We start from the raw sequence: 13755 nt of genomic DNA on the forward strand, positions 1-13755 counted from the left end.
ATCTGAATTTTAAATTGATCGTAATATACTATAGCATTCGGACTATTCGCGTATTAAATTAATCAAATCCAGAATGAAAAAGATGAACGCAAAGACGTTTGCGTCAGATCTATGTCATCTTGTATAGGAAAAGTTATAATTGATAAATCGACATACACGGTTATATTATAAAAAAATAATCCGCGAGAATCCGTCTCTTCGATGTGTCTAGCGATTTCGATAAAACATAAGTGGATTGATTAAAAGCAGGCCTCACGATCGCACAATGGCATTTTAACTATGCCAACAATCAAGGAGTCTGCGGAGAGCATCAAACTCTGTGTGTTACAAGGTAGGAATTCCCTTTGATGCCTATATATGGATATTGGGCGCGGGTTGCTAACCGATTGTGTTACCCTAGTACATAGCCGCGTCAGATTAGTGTGTGTACGCGCTCTCCAAGATGAGTGTATACGACAAAATATATGCGTGTGTGTTCTGACCGCCCCACGGAAGCATGAAGTCTCTACATAAACTGACCGCGACTACTCCAGGAAGTGGCTTCTATTACCGATCCTCTATTACCGAACACCCGACAATGTTTAGTAATCGTGCACTCGAGTTCATCAGTGTTTAAGACTAAATCAGAAAGATCGATATGATGATATATGTATATGTTGATACACGAAGATAAACAATATCATAAGAGTAGTGTTGCTAAAAATATTTTTTGTTTCCTGACAAAATATTTATGATCATCGTGAAAATACGACATGATTATAAGTTTATATGTTTATATCGGCTATTTGTCTTATAATTTTGTACTCTGTTTTTCAGTTCTTTTTTCCAATTTTTTTTCCTAATTTATAAATATGCTTACATTTTTTTTATTGATACTCTATCAAAATTACGAAAAGAGAAATTTATTTTTTAATAGAACTTTCGCAAAATATGTAAATAATTACTACTCTATTAAATTAAGTAATCAGATATAGTAATTCTTGCTTCAATATTGATAATATAATTTTGAGATATACACAGATTTGCAAATGGCTTAACTTATTTACCTATTCATATAATTTCGACCGGGTTTCTGATTTGGATAATTACTGATATGCGGTGTTATTAAATCATCGATTATATACTAAAATCATCACTTCTGTTATTAGATCGCCTATTATTATATTTCAAATGATATATTATATATTGATATTAACTGTGATTAATTAAGCTTACGTTTAACAATTACTTTTAATAGTTACATTATCGTTAAATATCAGCTATTCAACGAAATGTAAGACGATATCATTAATAGTCAGACAAGTAATTAATGATACGAATAATCAAATTTATTTTAATATACCTTCCTATATCATAACGTTTTCATGTTGTATTTTTTTATATGTATTTAAAATTATTTTAAAAAATTTAAATATTTGGCTTAAAAATAATTCAAGTGTCAAAAATGAAAAAAGGAAAAAAGAACTTTTCTAAGTAATATTTATCTATTTGAAAAAAGAATATAAAATATAGATTTAATATTCTTTTTAATTATGACAGATATTACAATTTTTTACAGTTTTTTATACTACTATTATCCTTAGCATGTACGAATTTTTTTTGTCAATAAAAAAATAATTTCATAGATGCAAGATTTATACATAATTTTTGTATATGGTAAATCTTTACATATTCAGTTTGATTTACATCTATATATGTTTATAACAATCTTAAAAAAGAAAACTATCCTTGGGATAATTTAGAAGTGAAAGAACCGACTCTGAAAAAAAAGAGAAAGCAACGTAAAACGATAAGCGCTCGTTAAGTGAATGCATTTAACCATTGCAACTGAACGTTTGCAGAAGTACACGCGGTCGGGGTTCACCTAATGCAGTTCGCATTAACTCTAGGGAATACTTTTGTCCGCAATACCACCTCCGGGAAAGAGGAGCTGGAGGGTGAGGGAGATTATGTATGAAATTCGGGTGTAATAATTGTCTGCTGCCGGAGATTGGTTTAGACGTTACATCGTCGATGCGATAGAGAGGCACGGGGAACTGCTGTTTCCTATTGTACAGCTAATTACATCGGGGATCCGGGGACCATGGCGAAGCGGTACCGAAATTAACTAATCCGCCGATGAAAGAACCCGTGATACTAAACACTCGTTCTCGCATAAACCGCGATATCGGTCCTGCAGAGTGCTCCAAATAACGAGTGTTAACAGGCGGAATGTTGGGAAGGGAAGAAAAATAGAAAAAATAATTTTTATCACTGTTTTTTTGCTGAACTTCATATATAATCATATCATATATCATATCATATATCATATCTATATCATATATATACATATAAAATATGGATAAATATAGATATGTGATATAGATATATGATGTATATGTATATATGAAGCTTGATTATTTTGCATCTAATACTAAAAAAAAATTATTTAAAAAATAGTAAAAAAAAAAAAAGCGATAAAAGATATTACAATTTGCTTTAGAGTATTTTAGAATATTTTGCTGGTTTAAAAATTTTTCTAATGAAACACTCGCTTATTTCTTAGCTTTTTTTCGGACTATTTGTCTATGCGGCCTCCGTTTCGGCAACTCCGCTATAAAAAAAAAAAGCTGCGAGAAAATTGCGCGCATTAATGGGTCGCAAGTCCTTGCTCATGAGTCCCTAATGAAATTCACGGGTGTTTCGAAACGACATTCGCGGAGGAGGGGGAAGGGAGCGAAGCTTTATTAAACCCTGGATTAAATAGCTGGAATTATTCAAAAGCTCAATTATCAGCTTATTGTCGGTCTAGCTGGCGCTACGGGGCTAAAGCCGTGGGAAGGGCGCAGATGCTGTGCGCGCGATGACCCCTTTCTCTCTGTTCGCGTTTTCGTACGACCCAACATCCACAGAGCCAGGGAGAGCCCTCTTACCTCCTCGCATGCTCGCGACAGCCCAGGAATAAGGAGGATTTTTAGTAGTCCGTAGTGCAAACCAACACAAACTCGAGATATATCAACACACGCGGACGGGTTGCCCCGAAGAACGCGTTTTACAGGCACGCGCTTTACGGTGCTCCATTTTAATCCGTTTTACTAGGGTTAGGCGGCGAGGACAGCCTTATTTTCCTCGAGAGCGTTTTTTTCCACGGAGGTCCAACTACGGAAAAACTACCGCCTCTAGAGTCTCTATCCACCGGCTTAACTTTCCGGAAGAAACGCGCGCGTACGTGTACGGAGTAAGCGGATATCGGCTTTCCGTACTCGGGGGACGAAAAAATGTTTTAGCGCAAGATGTTCGTCTCGCGATGCTTCTTGCATTCCTTCATTTATTTGATTAACCATTGGAGAAAAAAATCAATGTTCGGCGTTCGCGTTTTTCGAATTCTAAATAAATGTCAAAGAAACAAGAAGCGTCGCGTACAGCATTATAATTGAATTACCTAATTGTATGATGTGATCGATTCGCAAACGTGAAATAGAGAGAGGACATAAATTAATGTAGATTATGCGTATAAATTAACGCTGTCATTAAAGGCCATTGATATTCTTCATTAAATGGCATAATAGAAAATCAATTTACACTATAAATTAGAGCTTTAAGCTTGTTTAGAGAGAAAATAAAATAAAAGCTATGCCGCGTATTTTGCTAATTGTAATTAAATTTCATTATTACTGCAATAATACTTAAACAATGCTAATTGTTTTGAAAATATAATTTTCATACGGGCTATGCATTTTTCGGCATTTTCAAAACACATTTCGTTAATTACTGCAAATTTTTAAATATTTTTTGTATTTTTTGTGTTACTGGGAATTAGACGTGTTTTACGTTGCATGGATAATGAACAGAGTGCTCAAATGAGTCTCGTGAGGCGTGATGATATCGCGCGCTGTCATTAAAGCACCGCTCGCGCTGTTAATTAATTGATTAACAATTGATCGTATGACGGATTGAATATGTATGCAGCGGACGCGCGAGCAGGTCGAAAGATAGCCCGACAAGGGCGCTTTAACGTGATAGGAGACAAGAGCGGCGACGCCATGTTATAAGGGGTGATTGCTCGTGATAATGAGTCATTAGCGACGAGGACATGAGAGCGTGACATTGCCCGAGCATGACCGACGTGTACATGTATATAAACATATAGGTCATCCGAGAACGCGTTACTGATTGGTGTCAATTATATTAAAAAATTGTACTACCATGATTTATATAGATTTCATCGGAGCGATGTGTATGTGTATGTGTGTGCCTAAATAAAAACTCATTGTAATAATTTCTTTTCTAAAATTATATTATTATATAAAATATATATAAAATAATATATATAATAAAATATAATAATGAATAAAATAATATTATTATATTATTATATCATTTAATTGTATTTAAACATTTCATGAACGAAATTAATTAAATTTTTATAATGTTTATAGAACTTGTATAATAATGAAAAAGTAAATTGTTAGCTTCGCTTGTATTTATTTTACAAAATCTTTTAAACACTTAATCTTGAAATTATTACATTTTTAATGGTTTCGAAAGGTTTCAATGGGTTAATGGAATTTATAAGGCATGAGTTATTGATACATTCGCATTTTTAAAATTGGAAAACGCGAGAAACTCGAGATGCCTCTCATATAGTCTTTCTCTCCCAATCACAGTATCTGACGGAAAATAGCTAACCTTCTATCCGCGTGGAGAGGCAGTCATATCAAGGCTAAATAAATTCTAGACATCGCGTTTGCGTCATTTCGTTGCAAGGGACTCTCGTTTCGAAGGCGACAGGATTACGCGGTGGAGCATCGTACATGCAATTTCCGGATCTTATCACGCCGATACGATAGAGACAGCCACGTATTTCATGAATAAAACACGCAGATATGCGTACGTACTGACAAGTTTCGGAAAAAGGATGGTCCCGTGAATGTGAACTGAGAGAGGCCAGCACACCGTCGTATATATATATTCCGCGTCCCGAGCACGGAATAAAAACAAAGTTTCCGGCCGAGATGCGCAGATGGTACTTTCGCAAATTTGACATCGAATCCGTCGATTCTCAGAGAGAGAGAGAGAGAGAGAGAGAGAGCTCTCGTAACGTGTTTCGGTAACTTTGGTTACACGTGCATTGTTCCGAATGCACCAGGCAGTATCGAGTTTTGAGAGAAAAGTTTAGTTACACTACGCTATATAGTCGTGCGCGAGGACTTTTCCATCAACATTTTATTAAATACAAGTGAATTATCAAGCGCGCTGAATGAGAATTGTTTTCAGTTGGCAGGGGATGCGCGACCGTGATATTTCATTTCCAGGAATTATTATTCATTCAGCACGATATACATGTTTACAAAGTTGGATTATATATCTCCTCTTCTCTCATAGACGCTACGAAACACGTATGTGCAACAGAAACATATTACACATTTCGTCAGAACGCTGTCAACTATAAATCAACCGGATAAAAACCGGATAATTAAACCAATATACTTAAATTATATATTTCTTAAAAATACATTTAAGAGAGATTTATATAAATATATTGTTTAATGGAATCTGTTTTAATTCTAATGGTTGCGATTTCATATCTTTCCTTGAAATATCGTAGAATGCATTTTGTGAAACTTGAGATGAAAACACCGTACCACTCTTTTACCTAATTAATTCTACACATATTGTACATTGTACATTGTAATTAATGTTCAATCCTTCCGCCATATAGTTCTCTTCTCTATATAAAATATACTCGCATAATTAACCGGGTGTACCTGACTCTCGGACGTATGTTGGTAAGTAAATTCGGCCTGAATTACCGCGCTAACATCGGGCTTAATTAATTACATCCGCGTTATAATATCACTCATGCCTGTCAGCAACGAAATCGCCCACGAATGTATATCTTTCCTTTCCCCTTTGACAAACACATTGACCGCGCTTATGTAACCGCAATCGCAGTGTTTTCAAGAGGAAGTTTGGCAACGCGAGAAGCTTGTTCGCAGAGTCATCATGTGCGAGAAAGAGGGTAGGTCGCGAAACTAGAAAGCGGCTTTAGAATTTAATGCGTGGGAGATTTCGGCTTGCGGAAGCATTCGAACGTATCCGGCTTGGTTTTGTCGTTCCTATGGGAACGTTAAAGGAAAGAAAAAGTGTGAAAGAGAGAGAGGCGAAGAAGAATAGAGATATAACTAGAGAGGGAAGAAAAGAGAGAGAGAGAGAGGAAGAAGAGCGAGAGAGAAAAGGGATGGGATTCACGAATAAGTATGCGGAGGACCGAAAGCTCCGGGTTTTCACGGCGACGGCGGTATGAATATTTAAACGGATGTAAATTGCGAATTAACTATTGATAAAAACAAACCAGCTTGTGTTAAGCCTTCCTCGTAAATCACCCCCTATACGGAATGGAGAAGGGGAAAGGAAAGAAAGAGCGAGAGAACAACCGAGGAATACTGCTCGAATTTTAGAGAAAAAAGTTGGAGGGCGCTCTTTTCCGACGCTTACATCGATACCGGATATTTTTAGCATCCGGATAAAAATACCTTTTATACAAGGAGCATTATAAAAAAATGTATTTCAAAAAAATTTAATATTTTTTGTAACGAAAAATGTTTCTGTGGCCAAAGCGCCTGATTGAGAAAATCAAAACGTCATCAACGTACATGTTAGTAATCTCTCATTCGCATAAATTTATTGCAATATGTATAACAATTATTATTATATTAAAATCTGATAAATATTTGCGAAGAGAAACTCGATGGAGAATTTTATTACCAAAATTTTGAATTTTAAAATAAATACTGAGCGTATATATTTTCAAGCGAATTTCTGGCATTTGATTGTTCGAAACAATAGTTATAAATAAACGTCCGATCTCTTCGTCAAATTAATAATTCCCGTGTCAACGCGACTTCGCGAATCGCCGATCGATGTCATCGATGTCATATTTTTCTTCCGATATTTAACATCACCCAGCATTGTCGGAATACCGCGAAATCGTCGAATAAAGACTTTCGAGTCATGGCCGAGACATCGTTCAGAAATAAAGCGTCCCGCAGGAATAATAGCGTTAGCTAGCTCCATTACCGGGAGATCTATTACCGGTAACGCAGTCACCATCGTGAGAAACCGAATTACTATCCGCTATCCGCAGTTGCTCTCTTATGCACACGTACATACACGCACGAAAAGATTCATCACGCGTGTATGCTCGCGAATGCACGGACGATTCGAGGAGAGAAGATGGTATCCCCTATGTAGACCGTGAATCGTGAGGTCTGCAGAGAGGGATGAAACGGAGAAGGATCGCGATCGAGTGAGTGAAAGGGTACATGGGGGAAGATTATAGGCACGTATTGGCGCATCGGCCCCCTGGGTTCACCCCGGGTATACGGGGGGCAGGGCATGGGGATATAAATGTAATCCAGAACCCAGACGTGACGTACATAGCTGCCTAGCTCGGCCGCTCGCTTTTCGCTGGTCTCTCTTCTTGTGACTCTTGGCAGTCGCGAGCACGTACATCTACACGACGAGGCTGCGATAGCGAAACTGCGCATATGTGAGTGTGCGATATATGTATGTGTGTGTGTGTGTGCGAGTGTATGTCCACATGTGTGTATGTAGGGAGGGGTGCACGAGATGAGTCGTTGATTTTTCGATATCCATATCGTTTTCTTTTTATTACATAGTGATTCTTCTTCGAAATGCAAACTCTAACGTGTTTCATTACACGTGCATTGTTATATAATTTCAATTATTTTGCGCGAATGGACGTAAAAAAAAAATATAACGCGCATAAAATTTTCTTTTTAATATTAATATGAACATTTCGTAACGAAAATGTATTTTTAGACGTCGTCATTTTCAAAAATACATTTTTAACGATGTGCATTAGCAAATCCTACATACTCTTGTCAAATATTCCTTTACCTAGTCATTATTTATGTATCAGAAAATAATTACGCGACATAAATAATGAATCGTCACCAGCGTGACGTATATCTCTTGTGCTCTCTTGCAAGTTGGTTTAAAATCAGGAAGATTAAAGACGGAGTCCGATCAAACCGTGACCGATGAAGCGTCTAAAAATAATGTTGGTATGCCAGGATCAACCGATTGAGAATCACGGACACGTAGGCGCTTAACGAGGGTGCTCGTGCGGAGAGAGCGAAAGGAGGCCCGTCGGAATATAGGCGACACGGCGGAGTATTATAGCCGCCGTCATTTACCTCATCGATGGGGACCACCGGAGACGGTATATTGTGTTCCGCGCACATTCACGCTTTCCGCTTTGTCGATTGTACCGTCATTGAAGATTGTAAGGTTAATTAAGCCCTCTCACTGGCAAAACGTAATTTGCCAGAGTATCTATATCTACTTCGGGACGTGCCGAGATTTCTAAATCTCGCGGTTAATCGCGATTACACGTGAGATGCGTCAAATATATAATTCATTAACGTTGTAAAATGTATGTAAAATTTATGATTTGAATTTGGAGTTATTTATAGACCTGGCTCTTTCTAATTAACTTGAAAATATCTTATATATGCACGGCGAGACGCTTTTATAACGAAAAGCTTCTCGGAGATCGTTTTTCTTTTGAAGGACCAATATTGCACCTACCTTTCGTCGCTCTTGGCCATATTCTGGCTCGACCTCTAGCCAGAGATCGAAAAAGAAGAGAAATTCTCTTTCTATTGCCGGCTGCGTTTATTGTCACCGGCAGATAACCGCAAAGATTTACGTTGACAGTTTATTAGACGCGTGCATTGTTATCACAAAAGATACATGTCATTATCATGTAAAATATTAGTTGTAAATTTTTTTCGCGTAATTTTTCGATTTAAAATTAGAGAAAAGCTCAAAACTTGAGAAAAAATTAGATATTGTATACAGAAAAAATTAATTGTTCTACTCAGAAAACGATTTCGATCATGTATCGCAAATATCCGAAGTGAAACTCTACACACACACATAATAATATGAATATGAAATTATGAGCGTTTAAAAAACGAATAAATTTTGCTAGCGCAAACCGTGAATCGTGAAATCATATTCGCGTGGCTCGTAATTCTTGTTGCATGTAATCTCACCACACTGAGAAGCGTATCAGAAGGTGAGACATTTATAATAAATGATGAGAGATAAAAAGAGGTAACAAATTTAAACCTTTTCGCACAATTTGTGCAAGAATATTGTATTAATTAATTATAAATTTTTCATATTCTCATATCGTATAAACGCCTTTATGAAATTTTATATCGATATTAATATTTCGTTATAACTTTCTATATACCTTGTATTAATATTATTCTTAACATGATATGTATAAAAAAAAACATATCTTTCAAATTAAGCATTTTGAAGTCAATCAATTTTCCAGAACAATCTACATAAAAAAATTCTAATTTTTCCCACAATAAAACACATCCGCGAAATATGTTCTGGATTTCACATCATTTTAATATAATTTAATTGCTCTTTAACTCTCTCTACTCTCTGATATAAAATCAAGTTATCAATCGATAGGTTATAACAAATTAGGATGAAATCGGTGCATTATGAGAATAAGTTATTATGTAATTATCTTAATCATTTACACAATTAATAATTATTAGGGTGTTTTTATAAAATAAATGAAATAAAATTTATTATATAAATAAAACGCTTCCTGTCTTTTTTAAGATAAAATATTCAGCCTAATCTGTTCTTCCCTCCATTTTAAAACAACGGGTTTATCTATAATCTACAATCTATATCTCTACAAATCCGTTGTCTCAAAATAAAAACATTTGTTCACTCACCGATCGATGCGCAGCAGCCGAGTTGATACAGCTACGTGTGGATCTGTAATACACAAATTCAAACTATATAACACACCATCTGAAATAATTAATATTTCAAAAAATTACTATTACACGCGCTGAATTTAATATTCGATCCATACAATAATAAACAGACATAATGGAATAATTTTATAAATTCTGAAGACTTTCTTAAAAATAGAAACTCTTATCTAAAATTTATATAAAAATTTTTCTCTCCAGTTTTCTTTTGTTTAAATCATTCAAATAAATGAACCGAATTACTGCGCGCGCACACATTTATAACAATTAATATATAAATAATAATACTAACCCCAGGGTTGCTCCGTCGACGCCCAATGCCTTTCCCAGGCCTCCTCCTCCTCTCAGGTTGTCAGGTTAAGATCGTCTTTACATTGTTTCACACGCGCGACACTTTTAACTTTTAACGCACTCCCGCACTTATACGCGCGATACTTTAAACGGCACTCCCGCACATTTAAACACGATACTTTTGGACAGAAACTTCCGAGAAAATCACGATCGAAAATAAGTCCGTTTCGTACGAGAATCACTTTGAACACACCGACAAGATGTATCCTTTGGGAGGATTATGTCATATAGTTTCAAAATATAATATCATTTACGTGTCTCTAATTATAATAATTACTGTAGGAAATAATCGCGTTTCTCGAAGAATAATCTTCCGGCCGAGCAGCGACCTTCTTGTTCGAGTTTCACCGTATGAATGACTAACTGAGTGAATATGTCAACAGTACGCTGTGTGGCGTCAAGTCCGCATACCTTCGTATGACAACAATTTGTAGCGGCCCTGAAATTTGACACACACACATACATGTTATAATATAAATTTATGCTAAATATTCTGTATTTTGTATTTAAATTAAATTCGATATATCGTCGCAAATAAAATCTAAAGTTTATTAATTATTAATTAAACAATTAATATATCACGTGACCTTGTGTTACGTTAATCACTCGATTCTGCTATTCGTCTTTTATTATGCATTTTCAATCAAAAAAATATTACAATAGATCGATGAAAAATTAAAAAATATCGAAATTTATTTAATATATAAATTTGTTTAATATTAATTATACATACAAGAGAAAAGACGTGTAACAAAAATTATTCTCCACAGAATACGATGTGACAATTTTCTGATATCAAGTATTGTTAAAAAAATAAATATTATCCGTAAAAATTGCATCGAAACGATAATTTACAATTTTTATTTCTGTTGCTTGGACTCCTACTTGAAATATTCAATGACCGCACGGAATGATATGCGCCTCGATAAAGATCTACATATCGTGATATATTATTTATTAAAAGTTAATTAACTATCATAATTAATGAAATTTCCTGATATTCGATAATTCTTTCAATCATTTTATTTCCGCGTGAAGGTCAATTCCGAATTTTTTCCGTATCGATGAAAGTCATCCTCTCCCATTATGATTATATATTTTTAGCATCGATTCCTAAAAGTCATCCCCCGATCTAACTAGATATTTTTCCCCGCGTAATCGCCTATTATATCATCGATCAGAGTAGCTACGTGCCGTTGTCTTTCGACGGCCGTGTCGGAGCCTGGCCCCGGGGATGATAAACGGTGCTTTTCGGACAGGGTGCCGTCCATTAAATGTTAAATGGCGCGCGAGGGACATCAGATATAGAACTGGCGTTTATGCGGCAAGAGGCAACGAGAGATCGCAAGAGCCCAGCCCGCGAGGACGCTTGTGCGAACGTAGGCGTCGCGACGGCTGACGTGTTGTTTGGCTTACGGGGGTGCGTCTCCCTGCGCTGGCGATGGTATAACTACACGGCACCGAGTTATTACTCCATAACCTCGGTTGCTTTTGCAGGCACAACCGACGAGATAGGCGATGGCACAGCGAAAGCGCGAACAGCAACACGTAGCGTGGCATAATAAACGGCCGACGGTATCATTAAATCGCAATAATGCCGCATACGCGTTAGCCGAACACTCGTTACGGCGTACAATTCCGGTCCGTCTGCACTTAGGTAGGAAAGAGGCGGATTAATTATAAAATCTGGTTGTTTGTGTGTTTTTAAGTTAACTTAAATGTCCGATTATGTGTGTAACTTAAACTATTCAATAAAAAAATCAGATTTTTTTAAATTGAAAATTGTCACATCGCATTTTGTGAAGAATAATTTTTTACACGTCTTCTATCTTGTATGTATCAATATTAAACAAAATTAATATGTTGAATAAATAGCAACTGTAATATATAGATAAAAGCATAGAGCAGTATATAAAAATTTGCTAACCAATATTTATATTACATATAAATAAATATATATAATATATATTTTAAAAAACACAGTAAATCTTATATTCAATATTGAAATATAAAAAAGCGTTGTGTAACGAAGCATTATAAAAGATTAAAAATTTAAATTGGCAAACCTACTTTTCGGCTTACTGTCTATCTATTAAAAACAGATGCAGAAAAAGATATTAAAAAAGTAAAATTTTCACAATTTTTACATTTTTATTATCTTTTATAAATCTTTTATCTTTTAAGTTTTATTCTCTTAATTCTTGTCTACGAATCTTAAAGTTGTCTATATTTTTAATCCAGCATATGCTTCTTATGATTCTAATATTAATTTTAAATTATACATAAATTTTGAATTATTTATTGTCCTCTGCGTTTTAATTACGCACACATTTTGTTTCATTGCGATATCTTGATTCACAGCGATATCTTTGGCTGTTACAAAAAATCTTGTTAAAATTTCATGAAAATTTTTATATTATTATTTTATGCTTCTTTGAAAGTCGGTTTTTACGAACAATCACATTATTATAGATAGTTATAATGTCAAGCATGCCGATCATTAAGCACTTACCAACTCTAATAGCGGTACTAGACAGTTTCGCTGACTTTAATCATGATGGTCGAACGATGGAAATTGTTGCGTAACTATTCTCTACCGATACTTCGCGATATTTTATAAAAGGGAACGCGGTAGGCAAATATATGTAGCAAGCCTTTTAAAGGACATAAATATTTGCTACGGAATGTCTGTGTTATCATAAAATAAAATTTACTAAATTTGATTATTAATATTTAGATAACAATCTTTTAAAAGTATTTACAGCTTATCAAAATATTTTTTATGACCGATATAATAAGATTGTTTAAAATAAATTATCTTGCAAGAGGCAATAGAACGATAAATAGGAAAAGACAACAAGGGAAAAGAGAAGATAGATATTTGTTATATATAAAAATGTAATATTGAGGGCACAGAAACAAAATATAAAAGAAAACGGGAAAGAAAGGAAGAAAAAAAAGAGAAAAATATTCAATGATGATTAATTCAGGTAGTATGAAAACTTTGCAAGTTCCAAAAAGTTAATAAATTTGATTTGAAGAAAGACTAAATCTTTCTAATCCAATTTTCTAGATTAAAGAGAAGAATTTTAAGAGCTCAGCATAATGCAACTGTGTTGTCAATTGATAATAATTTTTTACGTATGATTATACTAATTATCGCAACATTTTTCCTGTAATTTCAGAATAAACCGGCAATAATATCTTCAATCAATAACGCTTTTTAATGTGATAATTCACAAAATGAAAATGAAACTTTATTCTTATCTCATTTTATAGGATGCAAATACGAATAATGAAAACTAATATGCGTCATTATCATATCAATAAATGTTACGGAATTTTGACTACGGAATTAATATAATATTTTACATAAGATATTTCATTGTAAGAATTATCTCTTGTTCAGTAATACACTGCCGAGTTTTAATACGGATGATTATTGAAATCATCTCATTGCCATTGATTGCGATTTTAATTGCAGGAGTTTTATGGACGAACTCAATTACAACTGTATGTGTTGCATATTTCTGGACTGTTACATCTTTTATATATGTTCATATATGAAATGTTATCTGTAAATTTT

At 34.8% G+C, this 13755-nt stretch overlaps 1 protein-coding gene and 1 long non-coding RNA gene across 4 annotated transcripts in view; one reads left to right on the forward strand and one right to left on the reverse strand.

The window, feature by feature from the left end:
* LOC145943042 (uncharacterized) overlaps positions 1-10614 on the reverse strand; it is a 98541-nt gene extending 87927 nt beyond the window's left edge. The window contains exons 1-2 of the long non-coding RNA XR_014426466.1: positions 10111-10614; positions 9777-9819 (exon numbers count right to left, since the gene is read on the reverse strand). This is a non-coding gene — a long non-coding RNA (uncharacterized LOC145943042). The remainder of the gene's footprint in view (positions 1-9776; positions 9820-10110) is intronic.
* Positions 1-13755, forward strand: part of LOC145943039 (lachesin) — a 340250-nt gene that overhangs the window by 318576 nt on the left and 7919 nt on the right. The window contains exon 12 of one of the 3 annotated variants that reach the window (XR_014426464.1): positions 8079-8101. The exons of the other annotated variants lie outside the window; for them this stretch is intronic. The gene's annotated coding sequence lies outside the window, so the exon portion shown is untranslated. Of the gene's footprint in view, positions 1-8078; positions 8102-13755 lie in introns of those variants that run through there. 3 annotated transcript variants of the gene reach the window in all.

This window comes from Prenolepis imparis, unplaced genomic scaffold (genome assembly GCF_030444845.1).
Source record: "Prenolepis imparis isolate NDT839.2.m4 unplaced genomic scaffold, iyPreImpa1.0 SCAF_11, whole genome shotgun sequence".
In the NCBI taxonomy this organism is placed as follows: domain Eukaryota; kingdom Metazoa; phylum Arthropoda; class Insecta; order Hymenoptera; family Formicidae; genus Prenolepis; species Prenolepis imparis.